Source organism: Lepidochelys kempii, chromosome 2 (genome assembly GCF_965140285.1).
Source record: "Lepidochelys kempii isolate rLepKem1 chromosome 2, rLepKem1.hap1, whole genome shotgun sequence".
Taxonomy (NCBI): Eukaryota; Metazoa; Chordata; order Testudines; family Cheloniidae; genus Lepidochelys; species Lepidochelys kempii.
The window spans coordinates 202,346,000-202,373,269 of record NC_136381.1 but is presented as its reverse complement, the minus strand read 5'-3'; positions in this window follow the sequence as shown (position 1 = coordinate 202,373,269).

The window sequence follows — 27,270 nt, the reverse complement described above, 5'->3', positions numbered from 1 at the left end:
TTTGTGCTGGGAGAGAAGCTGAGCCCTGATTAGGGGGCGGGGCTTCACTGACTAGGGGTCCTATAAAGGTAGCAGCCAGTCAGGCAGCAGCACAGACAGCTGCAGCAGCACAGGAGCTAGCAAACAGAGCTGTAAACAGGGGAGTTTGAGTGGGAGTTCTGTTGGAGGAGAAGGTATTTGTGTTTGTTTGGCTTTGTATTGGTAGTATTTGTATGTGTAGAGGCTTGTAGGGGCTTTGTGCTGGGAGAGAAGCTGAGCCCTGATTAGGGGGCGGGGCTTCACTGACTAGGGGTCCTATAAAGGTAGCAGCCAGTCAGGCAGCAGCACAGACAGCTGCAGCAGCACAGGAGCTAGCAAACAGAGCTGTAAACAGGGGAGTTTGAGTGGGAGTTCTGTTGGAGGAGAAGGTATTTGTGTTTGTTTGGCTTTGTATTGGTAGTATTTGTATGTGTAGAGGCTTGTAGGGGCTTTGTGCTGGGAGAGAAGCTGAGCCCTGATTAGGGGGCGGGGCTTCACTGACTAGGGGTCCTATAAAGGTAGCAGCCAGTCAGGCAGCAGCACAGACAGCTGCAGCAGCACAGGAGCTAGCAAACAGAGCTGTAAACAGGGGAGTTTGAGTGGGAGTTCTGTTGGAGGAGAAGGTATTTGTGTTTGTTTGGCTTTGTATTGGTAGTATTTGTATGTGTAGAGGCTTGTAGGGGCTTTGTGCTGGGAGAGAAGCTGAGCCCTGATTAGGGGGCGGGGCTTCACTGACTAGGGGTCCTATAAAGGTAGCAGCCAGTCAGGCAGCAGCACAGACAGCTGCAGCAGCACAGGAGCTAGCAAACAGAGCTGTAAACAGGGGAGTTTGAGTGGGAGTTCTGTTGGAGGAGAAGGTATTTGTGTTTGTTTGGCTTTGTATTGGTAGTATTTGTATGTGTAGAGGCTTGTAGGGGCTTTGTGCTGGGAGAGAAGCTGAGCCCTGATTAGGGGGCGGGGCTTCACTGACTAGGGGTCCTATAAAGGTAGCAGCCAGTCAGGCAGCAGCACAGACAGCTGCAGCAGCACAGGAGCTAGCAAACAGAGCTGTAAACAGGGGAGTTTGAGTGGGAGTTCTGTTGGAGGAGAAGGTATTTGTGTTTGTTTGGCTTTGTATTGGTAGTATTTGTATGTGTAGAGGCTTGTAGGGGCTTTGTGCTGGGAGAGAAGCTGAGCCCTGATTAGGGGGCGGGGCTTCACTGACTAGGGGTCCTATAAAGGTAGCAGCCAGTCAGGCAGCAGCACAGACAGCTGCAGCAGCACAGGAGCTAGCAAACAGAGCTGTAAACAGGGGAGTTTGAGTGGGAGTTTGAAAGGGGAGTTTGTCTTGTCGTGCTTGTGTGGGGTTTGGTTTTGCTGTGGGTGGTGGTGTTCTGGGAAACACAAACCACACCAAATTAACAGGATTTAGGTGGGAAGGCTATGACAGATTCAGAGGTGGCAGTGGGAGTGACCCATGTAGCAGATGACACAATGAAGATGACTGGATGTGGAAGCTGTGGTATGTACATGATCCTGGAGGGGGCACCTGGTAAGAGTTTTGTCTGCATGAAATGCCGTCTGATATAGCTGATGGAGGAAAAGATCAGAGGTTTGGAGATGCAGTTGGAAAGTCTGGTAGAGTTTAGGAAGGGGTTTGAGCAGATTATGGAGCAAAGACATGAGGTATCTGAAGGGAAAAGCTCAGACTTGCAGATGGAAGCAGGACTAGGGAATTCTGAGGGGAGACTGGGTGAGGAAAGTGGTCAGTGGAAGCATGTGACTAAAAGAACTAGGCAGAGGAAAAGACGGGCTAGTGAAGGAGAAATAGAGCTTCAGAATAGGTTTGCAGAGTTGGAAAATGAAGAAGGGGCTCAGCAGGTATTCACTGAAGGTGACAGGGCAAGGAAGAAGAGAAGAGTGGTTAGTCCTATAGGAAAAGGGGAAGAGTTAATGGAGATTACACCAAATATGAGATCCAGGAGGATACAGGATGGGTTAAAAAGGATTACAAGGGAGAATGGGAATGGAAAAAACTTGCAGCCAGAGGGAACAGGGGATAGACTGGAGAATAGCACCGTCACTAGGAAAAGGCAGGTCTATGTGATTGGGGACTCTTTATTGAGAAGAATAGATAGGCCTGTAACCAGAGCTGATCCAGAAAATAGGAGGGTGTGCTGTCTTCCAGGTGCTAAGATACGGGATGTAGACCTGAGGTTAAAAAGGATTCTAAAGGGAGCGGGAAAGAATCCCCTAATTATCCTTCATGTGGGAACAAATGATACGGCTAGATTCTCACTGGAAAGTATTAAGGGAGACTATGTTAGGCTGGGGAGGACGCTTAAGGAAATTGAGGCTCAGGTGATCTTTAGTGGGATTCTGCCTGTTCCTAGAGAAGGGCAACAAAGGTGTGACAAGATTATGACTATCAATAGATGGCTTAGGCAGTGGTGCTATAAGGAGGGCTTTGGGATGTATGGCCATTGGGAGGCATTCATGGATAGAGGACAGTTCTCTCGGGATGGACTTCATCTGAGTAGGGAAGGAAATAGACTTCTAGGATGGAGGCTGGCACAACTGATTAAGAGAGCTTTAAACTAGGAATTTGGGGGAGATGGTTGGGAGATGTCCAGGTAATCTCCACGCCAGAATTTAGCATAGAGTGGAAAGAAAATGAAGTAAGAGTGGATACAGCTGTAGGTAGGAGGAAGGGCAGTGTAGATACAAGTCTAATAGGTTATACTGGTAGTAAAATAACCGTGCCTAATAGGGTACAGAATGCGAGTGAGGCCAAACAGCAAAAATTAAGATGTTTGTACACTAATGCAAGGAGCCTAGGTAACAAAATGGAGGAACTAGAGTTACTGGTGCAGGAAGTGAAACCAGATATTATAGGTATAACAGAGACCTGGTGGAATAGTAGTCATGACTGGGCTACAGGTATTGAAGGGTATGTGCTGTTTAGGAAAGACCGAAATAAAGGTAAAGGTGGTGGAGTAGCACTGTATATCAATGATGAGATAGAATGTAAAGAAATAAGAAGCGATGAAATGGATATGACTGAGTCTGTCTGGGCAATAATTAAATTGGGGAAGAAAGCTATTAGAGCCTCCCCTGGGATAGTGCTTGGGGTGTGCTATAGACCGCCAGGATCTAATTTGGATATGGATAGAGCCCTTTTTAATGTTTTTAATAAAGTAAATACTAATGGAAACTGTGTGATCATGGGAGACTTTAACTTCCCAGATATAGACTGGAGGATGAGTGCTAGTAATAATAATAGGGCTCAGATTTTCCTAGATGCGATAGCTGATGGATTCCTTCAACAAGTAGTTGCTGAACCGACTAGAGGGGATGCCATTTTAGATTTGGTCTTGGCGAGTAATGAGGATCTCATAGAGGAAATGGTTGTAGGGGATAATCTTGGCTCAAGTGATCATGAGCTAATTCAGTTCAAACTGAATGGAAGGATTAACAAAAATAAATCTGCAACTAGGGTTTTTGATTTCAAAAGGGCTGACTTTCAAAAATTAAGGAAATTAGTTAGGGAAGTGGATTGGACTGAAGAATTTATGGGTTTAAAGGTAGAGGAGGCCTGGGATTATTTTAAATTAAAGCTGCAGAAGCTATCGGAAGCCTGCATCCCAAGAAAGGGGAAAAAATTCATAGGCAGGAGTTGTAGACCAAGCTGGATGAGCAAGCATCTTAGAGAGGTAATTAAGAAAAAGCAGAAAGCATATAGGGAGTGGAAGAAGGGAGGGATCAGTAAGGAAAGCTACCTTATTGAGGTCAGAATATGTAGGGATAAAGTGAGACAGGCTAAAAGTCAAGTAGAGTTGGACCTTGCAAAGGGAATTAAAACCAATAGTAAAAGGTTCTATAGTCAAATAGGAAGAAAACAAAGAAAGAAGAAGTGGGACCGCTAAAAACTGAGGATGGAGTGGAGGTCAAGGATAATCTAGGCATGGCCCAATATCTAAACAAATACTTTGCCTCAGTCTTTAATAAGACTAAAGAGGATCTTAGGGATAATGGTAGCATGATAAATGGGAATGAGGATATGGAGGTAGACATCACCATATCTGAGGTAGAAGCGAAACTCAAACAGCTTAATGGGGCTAAATCGGGGGGCCCAGATAATCTTCATCCAAGAATATTAAAAGAATTGGCACAAGAAATTGCAAGCCCATTAGCAAGAATTTTTAATGAATCTGTAAATTCAGGGGTTGTACCATATGATTGGAGAATTGCTAACATAGTTCCTATTTTTAAGAAAGGGAAAAAAAGTGATCCAAGTAATTATAGGCCTGTTAGTTTGACATCTGTAGTATGCAAGGTCTTGGAAAAAATTTTGAAGGAGAAGGTAGTTAAGGACATTGAAGTCAATGGTAAATAGGACAAAATACAACATGGTTTTACAAAAGGTAGATCGTGCCAAACCAACCTGATTTCCTTCTTTGAGAGAGTAACAGATTTTTTAGATAAAGGAAACGCAGTGGATCTAATTTATTTAGATTTTAGTAAGGCGTTTGATACTGTGCCACATGGGGAATTATTAGTTAAATTGGATAAGATGGGCATCAATAGGAAAATTGAAAGGTGGATAGGGAATTGGTTAAAGGGGAGACTACAACGGGTCCTACTGAAAGGTGAACTGTCAAGTTGGAGGGAGGTTACCAGTGGAGTTCCTCAAGGATCAGTTTTGGGACCAATCTTATTTAATCTTTTTATTACTGACCTGGGCACAAAAAGTGGGAGTGTGCTAATAAAGTTTGCAGATACAAAGCTGGGAGGTATTGCTAATTTAGAGAAGGACAGGGATACCCTACAGGAGGATCTGGATGACCTTGTAAACTGGAGTAATAGGAATAGGATGAAATTTAATAGTGAGAAGTGTAAGGTCATGCATTTAGGGATTAATAACAAGAATTTTAGTTATAAGCTAGGGACGCATCAACTAGAAGTAACGGAGGAGGAAAAGGACCTTGGAGTATTGGTTGATCATAGGTTGACTATGAGCTGCCAATGTGATATGGCTGTGAAAAAAGCTAATGTCGTCGTCTTGGGATGCATCAGGAGAGGTATTTCCAGTAGGGATAAGGAGGTTTTAGTACCGTGTTATAAGGCACTGGTGAGACCTCACCTGGAATACTGTGTGCAGTTCTGGTCTCCCATGTTTAAGAAGGATGAATTCAAACTGGAACAGGTACAGAGAAGGGCTACTAGGATGATCCGAGGAATGGAAAACTTGTCTTATGAAAGGAGACTCAGGGAGCTTGGCTTGTTTAGCCTAACTAAAAGAAGGTTGAGGGGAGATATGATTGCTCTCTATAAATATATCAGAGGGATAAATACCAGAGAGGGAGAGGAATTATTTAAACTCAGTACCAATGTGGACACAAGAACAAATGGATATAAACTGGCCACTAGGAAATTTAGATTAGAAATTAGACGAAGGTTTCTAACCATCAGAGGAGTGAAGTTTTGGAATAGCCTTCCGAGGGAAGTAGTGGGGGCAAAAGATCTATCTTGCTTTAAGATTAAACTCGATAAGTTTATGGAGGAGATGGTATGATGGGATAACATGGTTTTGGTAATTAAATATTCATGGTAAATAGGCCCAATGGCCTGTGATGGGTTTTTAGATGGGGTAAGATCCAAGTTACCCGGGAAAGAATTTTCTGTAGTATCTGGCTGATGAATCTTGCCCATATGCTCAGGGTTTAGCTGATCGCCATATTTGGGGTCGGGAAGGAATTTTCCTCCAGGGCAGATTGGAAGGCCCTGGAGGTTTTTCGCCTTCCTCTGTAGCATGGGGCATGGGTCACTTGCTGGAGGATTCTCTGCTCCTTGAGGTCTTCAAACTACAATTTGAGGACTTCAATAGCACAGATATAGGTGTGAGGTCTTTTTTAGGAGTGGTGGGTGAAGTTCTGTGGCCTGCATTGTGCAGGAGGTCAGACTAGATGATCATAATGGTCCCTTCTGACCTAAATATCTATGAATCTATGAAAAATGACTGAGATGGCATTATTAGTATTCCCCATCTCTAATTTCACTGATTCTATGTATATCAAGACATTGGAGTGAGGGGGAATGTAAGAGAACTTAAAATAAATTGAGGTTCAGATGCGCAATAGTTATAAATACTTGTGAATGGACCAGTTCTCTCCCAAGCACTCCTTGTGGTCTGAGGTCACTATGCAGCAGCCTCACCTCAGTTTCCCTCTGACGCAGCAAAAGGCCACTGAAGTCAAACTACCAAAGCACATTTTTGCATGGTTCTGCTGCACCCTGCCTTGGGGCTGGATTTATTAAAATAACAAAATGATTCCCAAACAAAATTCTCAAGATCCCCATCAAATCCTTATGCCCAGTCTTTCCCAGTGGGTGGGTCTCCCAGGCCTTCCTTGCCTGATGCCTTTCCCCTGAAGCCTCAAGGTTCTCTGCAGGAGGACACTCCTTCCCAGCAGGCTCTATAATCTCTCACTCCCCTTCATTTGGGTTGTCTCTTTCCCTGAACATCCCCCTTCCTGCTGCTCTTCACAGGGTAATCAGCTGCTGCCTACTCAGCTGGTTCTACTAATTAAACGCTACACCTTATTCCTGGTGTGGTGGGCAGGGCTAAATGAATGTGGCAGGCTCCAGTTCTTACAGGCCAGGCCAGCTTGTTGTGCTGCTAGTAGCTGTTAGAAACATTTTCCAGCCTCAGTGAAGTCACTTCATTCCTTGTCCAGCTTCCCTGTGTATTGACATGCACGTTGTCCTAGTAGAGACTTAAAAGACCAGGTATTGTCCCCAAACAGGTGAGCAAACAAGAAGCTTTTTTTTTCTGGCTGAGTCAGTGCAAGTTGGGCTAATCTTTTTGTCAATGTGAACTTGCTTGTACATACATCAGTCAGTATAATCTTCTATCTTGTACAAATCCAATTTTCCATTGGATATATCCTTATTGTTTGTGGCTATTTCCTTTTTCAGCAGAAATAATATCCAACAGGTTTTTGCATGATAACTGTGTGTTGGTGCAGCCCCTGTTTTACATTTATTTGTAGATAAACAAATCAAAAAGAACATAACCAGTTATCTCTTTTTTTTAAACTTGAAAAAGCTTTATCAATAAATGATATTGTTGCTATGAAAAGCATGTAGAGTAAATGCATTTTCTGTTAGCAATACATTAAAATCTTGCAAGGGCAAGGGAAATTGAAACTGTCTTTCTAATGGATCATAAATCTTAGAAATGATTTGAATTCATGGATTAAACGTCAGCTTTGAAAGCCTTTGGTGATTTATTTTAGATCTTAGAAGAAGGAACATTTCCACTGCAAATCAAATTATTGAATTTTCATATTCTGCATTAGCTATTTTCAGAATAATATTCATCAAAGAAATAACCTAGTGAGGGTTTTTTCCTTCTTAGAAAATTTTTTTGGCACACAGCACTCCTAATTAATAGATTTTCTACAATCAAAAGTGTGAGAGGGTCATCGAGATGAGCCTGGCATAAGTAGTATGTGCCATTTGTGTGACAGAAAATGGCAGCAAGTGTTTGCTGACATAGCATCTCAGGTGGGACAAAATTCCAGGCATCATTTCCCATGGTGAACTAGAAGGAAAGTGTAAGAGGTTGGTTGGTGGATAGGAAAAGGAATTCAGGTAGTGTATACAGATTCTGTGACAGGGAAAAGGCTAAATAAAAATAAAAAGCATCTGTATCATTTTAAAATGAGAGGTTTCAAAGTAGCAGGCATGTTAGTCTGTATCCGCAAAAAGAACAGGAGTACTTGTGGCACCTTAGAGACTAACAAATTTATTTGAGCATCAGCTTTCGTGGGCTACAGCCCACTTCATCAGATGCATAGAATGGAACATATAGTAAGAAGATATATATACACAGAGAGAACATGAAAAGGTGGAAGTTGCCACACCAACTCTAAGAGGCTAATTAATTAAGATGAACTACTATCAGCAGGAGGAAAAAAAAACTTTTGTAGTGATAATCAAGGTGGCCCATTTCAGACAGTTGATAAGGTGTGAGGATACTTAACATGGGGAAATAGATTCAATTTGTGTAATGACCCAGCCACTCCCAGTCTCTATTGAAGCCCAAGTTAATGGTATCTAGTTTGCAAATTAATTCCAGTTCAGCAGTTTCTCATTGGAGTCTGTTTTTGAAGCTTTTCTGTTGCAAAATTGCCACCCTTTAAGTCTGTTACTGAGTGAAAGGTTGAAGTGTTATCCTACTGGTTTTTGAATGTTATGATTCCTGATGTCAGATGTGTGTCCATTTATTCTTTTGTGTAGAGACTGTCTGGTTTGGCCAATGTACATGGCAGAGGGGCATTGCTGGCACATATCACATTGGTAGATGTGCAGGTGCATGAGCCCCTGATGGCGTGGCTGATGTGATTAGGTCCTGTGATGGTGTCACTTGAATAGATATGTGGACAGAGTTGGCATCGGGCTTTGTTGCAAGGATAGGTTCCTGAGTGAGTGTTTTTGTTGTGTGGTGTGTGGTTGCTGGTGAGTATTTGCTTCAGGTTTGGGGGCTGTCTGTAAGCGAGGACTGATCTGTCTCCCAAGATCTGTGAGGGATTGTCCTTCAGGATAGGTTGTAGATCTTTGATGATGCACTGGAGAGGTTTTAGTTGGGGGCTGAAAGTGACAGCTAGTGGCGTTCTGTTATTTTCTTTGTTGGGTCTGTCCTGTAGTAGGTGACTTCTGGGTACTCTTCTGGCTCTGTCAGTCTGTTTTTTCACTTCAGCAGGTGGGTACTGTAGTTTTAAGAATGCTTGATAGAGATCTTGCAAGTGTTTGTCTCTGTCTGAGGGACTGGAGAAAATGTGGTTGTATCTTAGAGCTTGGCTGTAGACAGTTGATTGTGTAGTGTGTCCCGGATGGAAGCTGGAGGCATATAGGTAAGTATAGCGGTCAGTAAGTTTCCAGTATAGGGTGGTGTTTATGTGACCATCGCTTATTAGTATAGCAGTGTCCAGGAAATGGACCGCTTGTGTGAATTGGTCCAGGCTGAGATTGGTGGTGGGATGGAAATTGTTGAAATCATGGTGGAAGGATTCTTTTCCATGGGTCCAGAAGATGAAGATGTCATCAATGTAGCGCAAGTAGAGTAGGGGCGTTAGGGGCCGAGAGCTAAGGAAGCGTTGTTCTAAGTCAGCCATAAAAATGTTGGCATAATGTGGGACCATGCGGGTACCCATAGCAGTGCCGCTGATGTGAAGGTATTGTCCCCAAATGTGAAATAGTTGTGGTTGAGGACAAAGTCACAAAGTTCAGCCACCAGGTTTGCTGTGACGTTATCAGGGATACTGTTCCTGATAGCTTGTAGTCCATCTTTGTGTGGAATGTTGGTGTAAAGGGCTTCTATATCCATAGTGGCCAGGATGGTGTTTTCTGGAAGATCACCGATGGATTGTAGTTTCCTCAGGAAGTCAGTGGTGTCTTGAAGATAGCTGGGAGTGCTGGTAGCGTAGGGCCTGAGGAGAGAGTCCACATAGACAGACAATCCTGCTGTTAGGGTGCTAATGCCTGAGACGATGGGGTGTCCAGGATTTCAAGGTTTATGGATCTTGGGTAGCAAACAGAATACCCCTGGTCGGGGTTCTAGGCATGTGTCTGTACAGATCTGTTCCTGTGCTTTTTCAGGGAATTTCTTGAGCAGATGGTGTACTTTCTTTTGGTAATCCTCAATGGGCTCAGAGGATAATGGCCTGTAGAATGTGGAGTTAGAGAGCTGCCTAATTGGAATATGAACAAGGGGCTGCTAGGCAGCTCTCTAACTCCCCCAACTATTTTACATAGTTGACAGACCAGTCCTCACTTACAGACAGCCCCCCAACCTGAAGCAAATACTCACCAGCAACCACACACCACACAACAAAAACACTAACCCAGGAACCTATCCTTGCAACAAAGCCCGATGCCAACTCTGTCCACATATCTATTCAAGTGACACCATCATAGGAACAATCACATCAACCACGCCATCAGGGGCTCATGCACCTGCACATCTACCAATGTGATATGTGCCAGCAATGCCCCTCTGCCATGTACATTGGCCAAACCAGACAGTCTCTACACAAAAGAATAAATGGACACACATCTGACATCAGGAATCATAACATTCAAAAACCAGTAGGATAACACTTCAACCTTTCACTCAGTAACAGACTTAAAGGGTGGCAATTTTGCAACAGAAAAGCTTCAAAAACAGACTCCAATGAGAAACTGCTGAACTGGAATTAATTTGCAAACTAGATACCATTAACTTGGGCTTCAATAGAGACTGGGAGTGGCTGGGTCATTACACAAATTGAATCTATTTCCCCATGTTAAGTATCCTCACACCTTATCAACTGTCTGAAATGGGCCACCTTGATTATCACTACAAAAGTTTTTTTTCCTCCTGCTGATAGTAGTTCATCTTAATTAATTAGCCTCTTAGAGTTGGTGTGGCAACTTCCACCTTTTCATGTTCTCTCTCTCTCTGTGTGTGTGTGTATATATACACACAGAGAACATTCTATGCATCTTTTGAAGTGGGCTGTAGCTCACGAAAGCTGATGCTCAAATACATTTGTTAGTCTCTAAGGTGCCACACGTACTCCTGTTCTTTTTTCAAAATGAAAGGCTCTCTGCCCCTCACAGAGAGAGGCGCTGACAGAGGGCCCAATTTAGCTTCTAGTGAAGTTAGTGAAAAGATTCTCATTGAATTCAGCAAGAATAGGATAAGGCCTAGAGTGAGTCCTGAGACCCCAAGAAAAGCCTCATGAGGCCAGAATTGATTAAGTGAAGGAGAGACTGCCTATGGGTATGTTATAGAGTAGGTCGTTCTGCCTGACTTAAGTTCAGTAGCACCCATCTCTGTGGTGCCTAAGGAAGTACCTCAGAACTGACTTCCTCTATGCTCCCACTGAGGAAAGGAATCAAGCTGAAATGGAGAGAGAAATCCAGTTACATAGGACCAAACTTCCGCTAGAGGTAAAGGAGACTGAGTTCTTCTCAAGTGCTAGGGAGCTTAATGCAGGAGATGAAGTGACAATTGTGGGATGCTGATTTGGCTCTGGTGATCATTAAAAATATCAATAGCTGGGTATGTGGTGATAATGAGAACCATTCAGTAACATGATTGGATACAAAATTACAAGCTCTCATGAGACCTTTAGGCAAACTTCTGCTGAGTATTCAAAAGGAGCCTATGGTTGTGGTACATACTAGTACCAATTGGGAGGTGTAAGACAGGGTGCATGGATGCTAAATTTAGACTACAAAGAAGAAAATTTAAATCAAGCTCCTTAGTATATCTTAATCTGAAATAGATTCATAGATACTAAGCTCAGAAGGGACCATTTGGGGTTCAACATCTAGAAGAAACTAGATAGGGGGAACACCAGGGTCACAATCATGGATGGTATAGAGCAGAGGGGTTCCAACAGGTTAGGTACTGGGACGTTTTGGAAAGGGGTTGCCTATACAGCAAAGGGTGGGCTCCATTTTAAATAATGTGAGACAAGACTACTGGCATGGAGAACAGACAGGGGTTGGGAATTATTTAAACTGGGAGGTAAGGGAAAACTGACAGGTGCCGAGAAATGCTCAGGTTGGACGAAGAACCTACTACTGACAGCTCAATGAAAGCCTCTACTTAGTGTGCGGCACCAGTGAAAAAAACAAAAACCAATCAACCAAACAGGATATGTAAGTAATGGGACAGAAAATAATACTGAAAATATTATCATGCCATGAATACTATGTTCAAGTCTGGTTAACCTCATCTCAGGAAAGATATGGAAACAGCAGTAGTCTAGAGATTGGGGATGAAAATGATTAGCGGTGTGGAAAGATTTCTGTATAAAAAGAGACAGAAAAGACTGGGACTATTTAATTAGGGATGAGACCAACAAGAGGGAACATGATAGAGATTACAGAATAATGACTAGTATGCAGAAAGTAAAGGGAGTGACCCTACTTGCCTTATTCTTGTATGATAGGGAGAGATTCAACTAAATTGAAACACAACACATTTAAATCTAATACAAGGATTTTTCCACATTGCATAACTAACCAATGGTATTAATTGCCACAAGGTATCAGTGAGACCAATTCTGTGTGAATCCTACTATGCTCATGGACATTTACGCTGAATGGGCCTTTTAAAAGAATAAGGATATAGTCCTTCATGCTTCAGGGCATAATCCAAATATTACTTGATGGGGTTGGGTAGAAACTTCCCCTGTCAGCAGAGTTATTCTGTAATTGTTGACTGCATGATTTCTCGCACCTTTTTCTGAAGCAGCTGCTACTGCTCGCCCTCAGAGGCAGGATACTGGATGAGAGAGACAACTGGTCTGATCTAGTATAGCAATTCCTGTGCAATTTAGAGCCTTTCATCTGTAGGTTACAGCTTTGAAACTGGCCTAAGCAAATGGTATCTGGAAATCATTATCTGATCGCTACTATGAGTCAGTATTGTGTGTAAAATGAGCTAGTGTTTTCAGGCCACTTCTTAGTAGACAGGTAGCTGCACCAGAATTAGCACATCTGTTAGCAGTCTGCAGGAAGCCTGAACACTGAATGGGATAATTTACTAATCTTTTTACCTAGTAGTGGTCTTTGCACAATTGGATTGAAGTCCATTGGCAGGAATTTAGTTTCCAGAGCTTTCGTTCTGACAAAAATCCTAATGCTCAATTCACTTAAACTACATCCAAAGAGGGAGGAAAAATAGGATTAAAAATCAAGTGGAAAATGTAGTGCGACTAGTCATAATGGCTAAACCCATTAGACCCTCTGCTTAATCCAGCTCAGCCACAGTTTAACTGTGCTTCAATTTGATATGTTCAGAAATAATAAAAATAAAAAAGGTCTTGTGGGCAGTGTGGACATATTAACAGGATAAGTGAAGGTGACACACTTGGCCCAAAATATCAGAGTTGGTTTGTTGGCTGCAGAAGAATACTAAATATACGCAGGAATGTCTTTAGAGAAATCATGGTAATGCACTCGGAAGGGATTAATTTGCCACCAAAAATGCAGAAGCATGAAAACAAAAGATAGCACACAGGGATGTGAAATAAAAGCAGTTCAATTCCCCATGGCCAAATTTTAAAGAAATGGGGACATAAAGTGTGCCTGCAATATAAGAATAAGCAGTTGCAATTTTGTTGCATGCACCAAAACCTGTGTGTGCGTGAGGAATGGCTGTTTTTTCCAAACATTCATATGAACAACAAATAATTTGCACAAGCATTTGTGAGTAGCAAAAAAGAGCACAAACATGGTTCAAATAAACAGCTGTTCAGAATTTGAATGAGTGTTGGCATACACAGTTTTTCTGTATTTACCCAGCTCTGATAGATAGATATTGTTCAGTATGTAGATGGTGCTGTTATAAGGATGTATACCTGAACTTGACACTTTCCACTATATCTGTTTAGCCTTAAAAATACTTCAAACTGAAATGGAGTATGTTTAAAACAGATTTTATATAACTTCATATAAATAATTGAAGACACAATCCATTTTTTCCCTTGGGGGAAAATGCAGTTTGGAAACCCAAATCAAGTTATTATGGAACTGAGGTAATCTGGAGATGAATATTTTGAAATGTTGCTGGAACAGTCTTTATAGAGGGAAAACGCATGTTATTAAAGATTACTGAATTATATGGCTGCCAAGAAAAACAAAACAAAAACCAAAAAACTCCATATGGTTCTAGATGAAAAGAGAAGACCTGGATTTAGGTGAGTAGTTCTTAAAATGGTGCACCGGTTAGAAGAAACATTTTCAAGTGCAAAGAAAATAGTATTAAAATTATATGAATAAAATAACTTCCAGAGTTATTTTGGCAAGAACTAATACTATCCTGAAGGGATTCTGACATCTTAAAATGAGAAGATAGGGCTGCAGTTTGCTTTTGGAAAGCTCTAGAGCTGATCCTGTTGTATGAGAGCTTTGCCACGTACCTCAATAGGAGAGAGATTTTTTTCTTCACCTGCCCCATTGTTTGTAATGAAAACCCAGTGTTTACTAGATGGTGCAGCTGAAGTGACATGGCGGCAGGAGGTACAGAAATTCTTTGACTTGGGAGTGAGGCTCTTCTTGAGTTAGGGTAAAAAGTTCTTTGTGGTTGGCTTTGATTCTACTCATCCTCACACATCTGAGACCACTTAAATGAAAATGGCACAAGCCTGTCATGTGAATCTACCAGAACGTTTGATTTCGTCTAAACTGACTTCTCAGTCATTTATGTGGTGTATTGATTCTGGAGAGGTTGTCAAATGTGACTTTAAGGAGAAAATGAAGATTTGGAGTCTGCTTCTTTACTGTGTCACATTGTCTTTTTTTTTTTTAAACTGCACTGAATTCATGTTCTTTGTCCTTAATCTCTAGTTTCCTCCAGAGTATTATACCAATGATTGAGGTCTGACATAGGGTTCAGTGGGGAGTAGTAGAAGCATGTTAAAATTGGCATTTCAAAAGGACATTGCCATGTTCTAGAGTGACACCAAAACTGGGCATTTACACCACGTGCTGTATAGGTGTGTGTATATATAAGAGTGACAAACCTTTTAAAAAAATACTTTCAGCACCCTCACCCATTGAGGCACACACATCTTTTTATTACTCAAGCTGATATTTTGTGGGCATTAGATTTGGAAAGTAATCCAAACTAATCATCATCGCTAAGAAGCTTAGACATGATGGGTGAGGATATGTAGATTGTTCTCTTCATGTTCACAGCCACAACATTATCTTAACTGGTTGGCTGAATCACACTCTCACAAATATGCTTATATTGACTTTTGAGGTAATTGTGATGGGGCATTTGCCCCACACTGGCAAGGAAGTGGCTGTTAGAGCCCTAGGGAGGCTCTACAAGAAGCAGCCAATAGGAGAGGTGCTGTAAGGAGCAGCCAGTCAGGGCCTAGCAGGCCTAGATAAAAAGAGCCACAGGACAGAGCAGAGTCAGTTGCTACTGGGAGCTCAAGGAGTGAAGACAGTTTTTAACAGGCTGAGAGACCTGCAGCACCTTGGACAGAGTAATTGCTGGCAGACACTGGGGGAGAAAGAGGCACTCCTGGCTGGTGGCCGAGGCTGCGTAGTTGCAGGTCTCAAGGAAAGGTGAAGAAGGTGTTGGAGCCATGGGGAAGTGGGTCAGGGAGATATAGCAGCAGTGAGAGGAATTTGAGGTGCAGCAGGAGGCTGCAATTCACAGGGTTCCTCAGCTGGGACCCAGAGTAGATGGCAGGCCTGGATCTTCCTAACTTGCCACTGGGGAAGTGGCTGGACTGTAGAACTGGGATAAACTTCTCCCCTGGAAGGAGGAAAACATGGATGGTGGCATGGCTGGAGGGCTAAGTCATGAAGAGAACGCTGTGGAATTTGGGTCTGCAGGTGGAGACAATGATGGGAGAGGCATCATCAGGAGACGGCATGCCACCTGAGAGAGCTAATCCCCAAGATAGCCAAAAGCTCCCAGACAAAATAAGAATGAATAGATCATTGACTAAACTGCAGCTGATAGGTGATTATAATTTTCCTTAATACGGAAATATTGCAGAGTTTTAGTTTGTTTGAAAGATTACAGTAACTGAACAATGACTATAAAAACAAACATGTATAAGAATAACAATGAAGGTAAGACACACACACAAAAGCATCTAGATAGTCTCACAATGAGAAGAAGGCACTTAAAAGTTGTGTCAAGAGGAGGAAAGATGTTTTCAAGGCCAATCTAATTTAGAATTTTCATGTTCTTTGTCAACTCAGATCAGTATTGCTTCTGCTGCTATGCACCCTGTCTAACTCTGGATTCACATAAACATTGTTAATTCAAAAAGTTGACTCCTATTTTACTATTATTGGATTACCATTTCATTTAAGAAACACAATAAAAATTGGAGGAGGGTGGGGACAGAGTTGTTAAAGGAGTTGAACCAAATTGCTTGTTGTCAAGAAATAGAACGTTTTGGGGGTGGTTTCCATTGAGCCACAATTTCTCTCTTAGAAATGGCAGCAGCCATTTTATGGATTGTTCATCTGCAGCATATTAAAAATAGCTCATGGGCCTTTTGGAATAAAAAATGTTTGTTAATCAGAGTAATATAAAGAGTCTGTTAGTGTAGCTCATGCAAAATGTTATAATACTCAAATCAGATCCCCCTTTGAAAAACTCTGAATATTCAGATAAAAATAGTACAAGAAATTGAGGAAATTATTGAAGGGCTTTTACACATAGGGGAACTTGTTAGAAGGAGGTGGTTATTGATTTTGTGATTACAGGCCACATTCAGTCTAAATGACTCCTATGAGTGCAAGAAGATAGACATCTGTCTAGCTGACATCAGTTGCACCTGCAGTTAATTGAGTCTGCAATTAATGGGAAGCTAGTTTTTCAAAATCAGATCCTGAGAGACTAGCAGGGGAAAAATAAACACTAGGAAAATACATATGATTTTCAGGTGTTGGGGGTGGGGAGAGATGTGTGTTTCCTGCCATCCAAAAAAAAAAAAAAGACTTCCATTGTGTTTGGTGTTTCACATAGTTAACAAGGCAGATAGTGAAGTGCGTCACTGAAGAAGGTGTGACCTCACCAAACTGGCACAAAAGATGAACCATGAATAAATGGATTTGAGCACAGATACAGTCTGTGTGCAGCAGATAAACAGAGAAGCAACCCTAGAGCACGTAGAGCCATACCCTAAAATAAGTAGCACAGCTACCGTGGACAGCTGCTCCAGTCAGCGAGCACAAGGAGAAAACCAAGAGTAGAAGTAGGCTGGGCTGCAACATAGTCAAGAAAACGAATGACGTGATGAATGCATTGAGCTGGAAACAGCGAGCCTTCCAATTACTTTTTAGCAATGATGGATGGCGCCAAACTATGCCTCAAAATGGTGCTGAGACATGGGGAAAGGGAATTACAATGTGGTGTTAAGAAAAAACATATAAGGGATAGTGATGGATACCTGGGATATAGCCTGGAACTATGGGACCACTGTGTCCCCTTAACTCTCAAGCCTGGACTGTGTCTTACAACGCTATGCTAGTGACAAGCAGGAAACTGTTCCAGATGCTGTCATCGGTTAGCCAACAACATGCAGAAACGTACCCAGGTAAAGTGCATGAATGCCGTCTAAGCCATTCATGAATTATACAGAGGGAGACACCAGCAAATTCCCTCCAACCCCCAGTCTGGCACCCCAGAAATGTACCCTCTTACCCTGCTTAAGACCTTGTCTTGAACAATGCAAGCTCATTAATTAGTTTGCCAGGATGTCAAAGTGGACACCCACCTGCCTTTGTAATCTGAGAAGATTACCCAAGCTCTTTAGAGAAACTCACTGGTAAAGATAAAACATTAAAATAAGTTTAACTACAGAAAAATAGATTTTAAGTGATTTATAAGTGGTCATTACTTAACAAAATAAATATACAGTCTAAATCCTCAACTTTCAGACTAAGCAAGATTTGAATCAAACAGCTTTTCTCACCCCACTGGATGTGGCAGGCAGTTGCAGTTCTTAATACACAGGTTGAATTTCCTTCTCAGCCTGGGACCAATCTCCCCAGTTCAAAGTCTTTGTCTTCCCAGTGTTCTTGTTGCCTTCAGAGTACGTTGGGGAGGAGAAAGAGGTTGTCTCATAATGCCACTGACCCTTATGTTATACTCTCAGTTCATGTTCCTGGAAAAATACTGGCCCAGACATGTCTTGGTGGGCCTTGTTGAGTCACAGAGTTGAACAATCCCCAGGGTGTGGGGCTTGCACAACTGTCTCTTATTGAATTGTAAATCTCCTGCAGGTCAATGATTGTTTAATGCCTGTCTGGGTGTGGGTCACTTTGTTGCCACTGGAGAACTAGCAGACTCCCAGACTTGCAACATATTTCAATAACAACCATATAACAAAATCTCATAACTTCATACAGACTAATATATATATTTTGACAACAATGAGTTTCAGCAGATCATGACCTTTCATACGATACCTTACAAGGCATGCTTTGTATGAAATATCACAACTATATACCAATGATGAATATAGGGGCTATAGGGTGCAACTTTGAGGTACAGTGCGTCACAGGGATACAATAAATGAAGTCAATATTATTGAGAAGATGTAGCAAAACTCAGAAGGGTATTTAGTACAACTCATCTCCCTCCATGAGGTAAATGAATAGCAGTGGCCAAAATACGAGATGAATTCATAAACTTGGGGGGTCATACCCTATGACTGGAGAACTGCTAATACAGTATCAATTTTTAAGAAAGGGGAAAAAGTGATCCAGGAAATTACAGGCCTGTTAGTTTTACTTCAGTTGTATGCAAGGTCATTGAATAAATTTTGAAAGAGGAAGTAGTTAAGGACATAGAGGTAAAAGGTAATTGGCATAAAATGGAACATGGTTTTACAAAAGGTAGATTGTGCCAGACAAACCTGATCTCTTTCTTTGAGAAGATAACTGATTTTTTAGACAAAAGAAATGCAGTAGATCTAATCTAGCTGGATTTCAGTAAGGTAATTCATGAAAAGTAAGTAAGTATAGTTCCACATGGGAAATTATTAATTAAATTGGAGAAGATGGGGATTAATATGAGAACTGAAAGGTGAATAAGGAACTGGTTAAAGGGGACACTACAAAGGGTAATACTGAACAGTGAACTGTCAGGCAGGAGGGAGGTTATTAATGGAGTTCCTTGGGGACTGGTCTTGGGACTAATCTTATTTAACATTTTCATTTAAGGCCTTGGCATAAAAAGTGGGTGTGTGCTAATAAAATTTGTGAATGAAACAAAGTGAGACGTATTGCCAATACAGAGGAAGACTGGAATGCAAGAAAATCTGAAGGGCCTTGAAAACTGGAGTAATAGAAATGGGATGAAATTTAATAATGCAGAGTAGAAGGTCATGCACTTAGGGACCAACAACATGAATTTTTGCTATAAGATGGGGACTTATCAGTTGGATGTGACAGAGGAGGAGAAAGACCTGGGTGTATAGGTTGATGACAGAATGACTATGAGCTGCCAATGTGATGTAGCCATGAAAAAGGCTAATGCAATCCTAGGATGCGTTAGGAGAGGTATTTCCAGGGGAGACAGGGAAGTTGTACAAGGCACTGATGAGGCCTTCTCTGGAATGCTGTGTGCAATTCTGGTGTCCCATGTTTAAGAAAGATGAATTCAAACTGGAACAGGTGCAGAGAAGGGCTGTGAGGATGATCAGAGTAATGGAAAACCTACCATACAAGAGGAAACTCAAGGAACTTGGCTTGGTTAGCCTAACCAAATGAAGTCTGAGGGGAGATATGATTGTTCTCTATAAATACATCAGAGGGATAAATACTAGGAAGGTAGAGGAATTATTTAAGTTAAGCACCAATGCTGACACAAGAACAAATGGATATCAACTGTCCATCAACAAGTTTAGGCTTGAAATTAGATGAAGGTTTCTAACCATCATAGGAGTGAAGTTTTGGAACAGCTTTCCAAGGGGAGCAGTAAGGGCATGATAAGTTTATGGAAGAGATCGTATGAGGAGATTGCCTACATTAGCATGTGTCCCATCTACAACTGCTTGTAGCAAATATCCTCAATGGCCAGAGATGGGGCAGTAGAGGAGGAAGCTCTGAGTTACTACAGAGAATTCTTTCCCAGGTGTCTGGCTGGTGAGTCTTGCTAACATGTTCAGGGTCCACCCGATCACCATATATGGGGTCAGGAAGGAATTTTCCCCCAGGTCAGATTGGCAGAGACCCGGGGAGGGGAGGGAGGGGCGGTATCTCTTTCTTCTGCAGCCTGGGGCATGGGTCACTTGCACATTTAAACTAGTATAAATGGTGTATTCTCTGTAACTTGCAGTCTTTAAGACATGATTTGAGGACTTCAGAAACTCAGCCAGAAGTTATGGGTCTATTATAGGAGAGCGTGGGTGAGGTTCTTTGACCTGCCATGTGCAGGAAGTCAGACTAGACTATCACAATGGTCCCTTCTGGCCTTAAAGTCTCTGAGATTCATTTTAATGGAGTGCTATGAGACAACCTCAGTGCCTCACAAAACTGAATTAAAGAACAAAGGGTCAAATTCTTCCCTCAGTAAAACCCATGTAACACAGTAAAAGTCACTGTTGGATTGGTGTTATCATGTGCAGGATTTGTCCACAGTCTAAAATACTGCTATCGTAGTCTGGGCTTCACAAATTTGTAATTACATATTTTTAATTCAAGAATTATAAGGAGCAGAATACCGAAAAGTAGCTGCATTTGTTACATGTGAACACATCTGCCAAATAAGCTTTTGTCCTCGATGCCATTCTCAAGGTCAGAATGAATAGAATCTGTAGTGACCTAGAAGAGGCTACTACAGCTGTCATTTGAGGATGATGCATTCTGTTATGACAAGATTTGTGGCTGGGGTTTTCAAAGGAGCCTGAGGGAGTTAAGCATCCAAATCCCATTCAATGAGATTTGGGCACCCAGCCTAAAGGCATAAGGGACGACAAATTCAAAGGTTTGATATATACTCTGTCTTTTGTGAGCAGAAATGCCCTTTTGTTTGTGAAGTTACACATTTTGCCTGCAGAAATGCAAGTTTACACAGACATGACAGGTATATATGGCTTTTTGTGAGTAGACCCCATTATCTCTTTTAAAGAAAAAAATGCCCAAAATGTCCTGCCTAAGTGCTAACAAAAACCCCACCTTTGATCAGGTTATAAATGTTTGGTGCAAATTCAGTATTGCTGCATGTATTTGGCTGAATCTCTGATGTCCTGTGGAGTCCTCATGTATCTTTTGTACTTCAGGAACTTTTATCTTTTAGAAATGCTTATCAGCTCTAGAAATAACTCTGTTCTTTCACCTAGCAATGGCAACTTCCCTCCCCTGTTTTTAACTTTTCCTTTTGTTTTTGTGTTTAATTGAATTACATTTCTGACTCATGCTGAGTGTGGTATACTATGGTTCTCGCATTTGTTGTTATCAATGAATAGAGATAGGCCTCAGCCAAATCTCTATGTCTGAACCATCTTGAATTTTGGGTGGAGTTGAAATTTCAATCTGAATTTTTCACTTTGGATCCATCTCCACCAATAACCCTTAATTGTCTTAGAGAGTTGGAGTGAGTCTCCTTTATACAGGAAGACTCTAAATCTAAACACTAAAAATAACCTTTCAAATTCCATAACTGAGCTAGTTCTGAGAGTTGTCTCCCACAAAGTACATAAAATACTATTGAATTGACCTCAGCTCCACAATTTATTTTACTGAATTTTCTTACAGCTGTAATCCCACTATATGTGCATTTTTAGAATCGCTTTTTGTAAGCAGAATAGCTGGGAGAAGGGCTAGTCTAGTAGTGTCACCAGTATATAAGAATGGCCACTGGGGCAGACCAATGGTCTGTCTATCCCAGCATCCTATCTTCTAACAATGGCCAGTACCAGCTGCTTAAAAGAGGGAATGAACAGAACAGGGCAAGTACCAAGTGATCCATCCCCTGTTGTCCAGTATCAGTTTATGGCAGTCAGACCTAGGGACACCCAGAACATGGGGCTGCATGGCTAACCATCTTGGCTAATAGCCGTTGATGGACCTATCCTCCAGGAACTTATCTAATTTGTTTTTTGACCCCAGTTATACATTTGGCCTGCACAACCTCCCCAAGCAACGTATCCCACAGGTTAACTGTGCACTGTGTGAAGAACTACTTTCTTACATTTGTTTTAATCCTGTTACCTATTAATTTCATCAGGTGACCTCTGGTTATTGTGATATGTGAAAGGGTAAATAATGCTTCCTTATTCACTTTCTCTGCATCATTCATGATTTTATGATATCCCCCTTAGTTGTCTCTCTTAAGTTGGACATCCCAGTCTTTTAAATTTCTCCTCACATGGAAGCTGTTCCATATCCTTAATAATTTTTATTGCCCTCCTCTGCACCTTTTCCAATTCTAATACATCTTTATTTGAGATGGTGTGACCAGAACTGCATGCAGTATTCAAGGTGTGGGCATGCCATATACTTACCATAGTGACCCTATGATATTTTCTTTCTGATTATCTATCTCTTTCCTAATGGTTCCTAATGTTGTTAGCTTTTTTGAATGTTGCTGCATGCTGAGCAGATTTTTTTCAGAGAACTATCCATGATGTCACAAAGATTTCTTTGTTGAGTGCTAACAGCTAATTTAGACCCCAGTACAGTTGGGTTTAATTTTTTTTCCAATGTGCATTACTTTGTACTTATTAACTTTGCATTTCTTCTACCATTTTGTTGCTCTGTCACCCAGTTTAGTGAGATCCCTTTATAACACTTCACAGTGTGCTTTGGCCTTAACTGTTTTGAGTAATTTTGTATTATCTGCAAACTGTCACCTCACTGCTTACCCCTTTTCCAGATAATTTATGAATATGTTGAAGAGCACTGGTCCCAGTACAGATTCTTGGGCGACTCTGCTATTTACCACTTTCCATTGTGAAAACTGACCATTTATTCCTACCCTTTGTTTTCTATCTTTTAACCAGTTTCTGATCCACGAGAGGACCTTCCCTCTTATCCTATGAATACCTATTTTGCTTAAGAGCCTTTTGTGTAGGACCTTGTGACAGTCTTTCTGAAAGTCCAAGTACACTATATCAACATACTTGTTGACACCCTCACAGAACTCTAATAGATTGGTGAGGCATGATTTCCCTTTATAAAAGCTGTATTGAACTTCTTCAACAAATTGTGTTCATCTATGTGTCTGATAATTCTGTTATTTACTATAGTTTCAACCAATTTTTCTGTCTGGTACTAACATTAAGCTTATCAGCCTATAATTGCCAAGATCTCCCCTGGAGCCTTTTTAAAAAATTGGTGTTGCATTAGCTACCCTCCAGTCATCTGGTACAGGGGCTGATTTAAGTGATATCTTACATACCGTAATGAGTAGTTCTGAAGGAATTCAAATATGAAATTGCAGAACTCTTGGGTCAATACCGTCTGGTCCTGTTGACTTATTACTGTTTATCAATTTGTTCCAAAACCTCCTCTATTGACACCACAATTTGAGACAGTTCCTCAGATTTTTCACATAAAAATGGCTCAGATGTGGGAATCTCCCTCATATCCTCTGCAATGAAGACCAATGCAAAGAATTCATATAGCTTCTCTGCAATGGCCTTTTCTTCCTTTAGTATTCCATTAGAACCTTGATTGCCCAGTGACCCCACTGATTGTTTGGAGGCTTCCTGCTTCTGATGTACTTCAAAAAAATTGGTAGTTTTTGTGCCTTTTGCTAGTTGCTCTTCAAATTTAGGCCTGCCTAAATATACTTTTACACTTGACTTACCCGAGTTTATGCTCCTTTATTTTTCCTCAGTTGGGTCTGACTTCCAGTTTTTAAAGGATGCCTGTAGCGAAGAGGCGTGGCCACCCTTGGAGACTGGCAGTGCGAGGCAGCCAGATGCCCCCTGGTGGGAAGAACCTGGAAGGCCACGCTTTCCGTGCCAGAAGCAGAAGGGCGGGACAGGAAAAGGAAGTATAAAAGGTGGGCCTGTAACTGAGTTGGGAAGCAGCTGCCAAGGGAGACAGATGTGTTCTTCCCACTGGGGATGCAGAGCCTGCAGAAGACTTTTGTTGTCCCAAAGAGGGTCCAGAGATACCCACACAACCAGACACGCTGGATGCTGAAGAGTTGTTGGGACTGCCACTTGCAGTGTTCCCTGGGGAGACAGAAGATGATCCTTGGACGGTGCACCCGAGGGGGAGTATAGGAAGCAGGCTAGGAGAACCAGACTACCGTCTGGCTGTGTCACCACCAGAGACTTGGTCAGTGTGTTGCGAGTGGATTCTCCGCTGACCCAGTAGCAGACCACTCTGCTGCTGTTCGGGCCCTGGGCTGGGACATGGTGGAGTTGGGCAGGCCCATGTCCACCCTGCCACCCTTCCCCTGGGGTGGCAGTACTCCTCCCTCCCCCCCTTAGGTCAGGAGACCTGTGCTTGCTGGGGCACTCACCTCTTGCTGGAGCCCCCTAAACTGTGTTGGGGCACTCACCTCTTGCTGGAGTCCCTAGACTGTGTTGGGGTGCTCACCCCTGCCTGAAGGCCAGGATCCTAGACCCTTATCTGCTCTACCCTGCTTGAGGATTGGAGTTCTAGACTGCTTGGTGCCACGCCCTGCCTAAGGGCATGGGCCTGCGAACTGGTCACTGCCTGAAGGTTTGAGCCCTAGAGACAGCTAATTTCCCCCTGTACAGACTGTTGTTCCAGGTGCGTGACAGCGAAGAGGTGTGGCCATCTTCAGAGATTGGCAGTGAGAGGCAGCCACATAAGCCTACACCCCGACAATGCCTTTGTGCTTCTAACCTCCTCTTTTATTCTGCTGGTAAACCATGGTGGCATTTTTTTTTGGTTGACTTACTGTGGGTTATTTTTATTTATTTATTTTTTAATTTGTGTTATACATTTAGTTTGAGCCTCTGTTATTGTGTTTTAAAATAGTTTCCATGCATATTTTGGGCATTTCACATAGCTACATTGTTTTATCATCCATAATACTAACTGTATAATCAGCATTGCTGAAGTATGCTTCCAAGGAACATGTTGTGAGATGGACATAGATATTATATGTTGTCTTTAATAACTAAATGTTAGGTTACTTAGTAACTAAATATTTCCTTCTTTGTTCTTGAAAGTAGAACATAGTAATACTGTCTGCTATAATGTTATTCTTATTCCCGTTCTCCACAGAACTCATGACAAATGTCCTTAGAATATCTGAGAGACTTCAGAGAATTTATAGTTGGAGATATTGGACATACAATAGAGGGTCAAATTTTGAAATAATGTCCTTCATTTGTTTGTGTGCTGCTCCAAAATTCTGCACTCGCATGTCTATTTTGTGTATGATCTTAATGGTGTGCAACAGTACATCCCCAGTACTCACATATTTAGCACAAGTCAAGTACAAATAGGGTTTATATATGCATTATTTGCACAAACAAATGATAGCCTGTAAACAGAACTTCATGCTGAATGAATGCTTATACAGTTGAGCCTGCGTAGGGGACGCTGGTTTCAAATCCCTTCCAAAATTTAGCTCAAGACCTGTATGTTGATGACATGTGTTGAAGTTGGGACCAGCTTCTGTTAATCTTTTTGTGGCTGAGATCAAAAAATTATTTCCCCCTTTTGGCTTTGTATCAAACTTATCTATGTCAAACTTGAACAAATGCCATATTTTTCCTATTTCTTTTAATGGTTATTTAAGGCTCCAGTTTCCACCACCTAGTATGTAGATTTAGGAAGGGTTTACTCATACAAATTACATATATTTTTGTACCCTTCTCACCAGCCCTCCTATGTTGTTTGTTGTCTTAGCACACTGCTGACCTCAAAATTCAAGTCAGGACCCTCATAATCTAAGGGCATTTGTTCTAACTGGTGAGCTTAAAAGGAGCCTCCTTTCATACCCCTCAACACCAATTAAGCTCAGAGCTGTGCTAACCTTGTTTGAGCAGGAAATCTCTCTTGGAATATTTGATAAAAGACTTTACTTTTTTTGTAAGTTGGGAAGAACAACTTTTACAAGGCCCCAAGGCTTAATAACAGCAAAGCTGACCTCGGGTTCTGTGCTATTTGGGTTCTTATACTTTACCCATTGCTGTGGTGTCGAGTTCTTCCCTCCTTTCTCTCTTGTCCACTCCCCAGGGGGAAAAATGGGATGTGTATTAAATATAGTAATAATTAATGTAGGGTGTGATGTATGTTTATATTAGCAAAAGCAAGGTTTAAGAAGTACACGGTACACTTGTAACAGAAGGTAGTGAGGTTTGTGATGCTTCTCATGTCTCAAGGGAGTTCATTCCACAGTCTTTGACTGGCCCCCAAGAATGCTGGGCCTGCACAGAAAAGCTCTACTTTTGTAATAGGCACTGGTTGTTCTATCATACAGGAGGAATAGATTTCTTGATGGTGATAGCAGACTAAGAGCCCTGGGCAACCTTTTAGGAACCTCATCCCTATATTCTTAAATCCTTTGGAGGTAAGGATTAAGATCTTGAACTGGACATGATATTCTATGGAAAGTCAATGTAGCAAGTGAAGGACATGTCTGATGTGCCTGCCAAAGCTTATATTGCTGCATTTTGCATTTCTACAGCACCACAACTATGAGAACATAAACAGGAAAACTCAAGTCAGTCACAACAGTATTTTCAGATAGCAATCCCTAATGCAATCAGCTATGCATAACAGAGGGATCTTTCTCAAAAACCCACTTCAAGAAATTAACCAGATAATTTCCAAATAGAAAGCCAGGTGAAGATACATAAAGAAAATCCTGCTTGCATATTGCACCCTGCTTGCATACTGCATCATTCATGGGTCATTTTTTTAGGGCTGTCAAACACTTAAAAAAATTAACTGTGATTAATCTCTGTTTAATCGCACTGTTACATTTTTTCTACATTTTCAAATATATTGATTTCTGCATTTAGAAATCAATATATTCAAATATATTGAATTCTGCATTGATTTCAATTACAATGCAGAATACAAAATATAGAAAGCTCCATCTATATTTTATTACAAATATTTGCACCATAAAGTGCAATCATAAAGTGCATGAAGGGGCATATGAATGTTTAGCATATCTGGCACGTAAATACCGTGCAATGCCGGCTGTAAAAGTGCCATGTGAATACCTGTTCTCACTTTCAGGGGACATTGTAAATAAGAAGTGGGCAGCATTATCTCTCGTAAATGTAAGCAAAATTGTTTGTCTGAGCAATTGGATGAACAAGAGGTGGGACTGCACGGACTTGTAGGCTCTAAAGTTTTGCATTGTTTTGTTTTTGAGTGCAGTTATGTCAAAAATAATTCTACATTTGTAAGTTGCACTTGCATAATAGATTGCACTTCAGTACTTGTATGAGGTGAATTCAAAATTTTTTTCATCTTTTTTTACAGTACAGATATTTGTAATCAAAAATAATAAAGTGAGCCCTGTACACTTTGTATTCTGTGTTGTAATTGAAATCAATATATTTGAAAATGTAGAAAAACTTCCACAAATATTTCAATTGGTATTCTGTTATTGTTTAACAGTGGGATTAAAACTGCGATTAATCGCCATTAATTTTTGTAATCCTGTTTTGAGTTAATTGCTTGAGTTAACTGCAATTAATTGACAGCTCTGGTTAGTTTGTATTCTAGGTTGTAAAATGCTCAGAGCAGGAATTAGTGCTTCCTATATGTGCTCCTAGC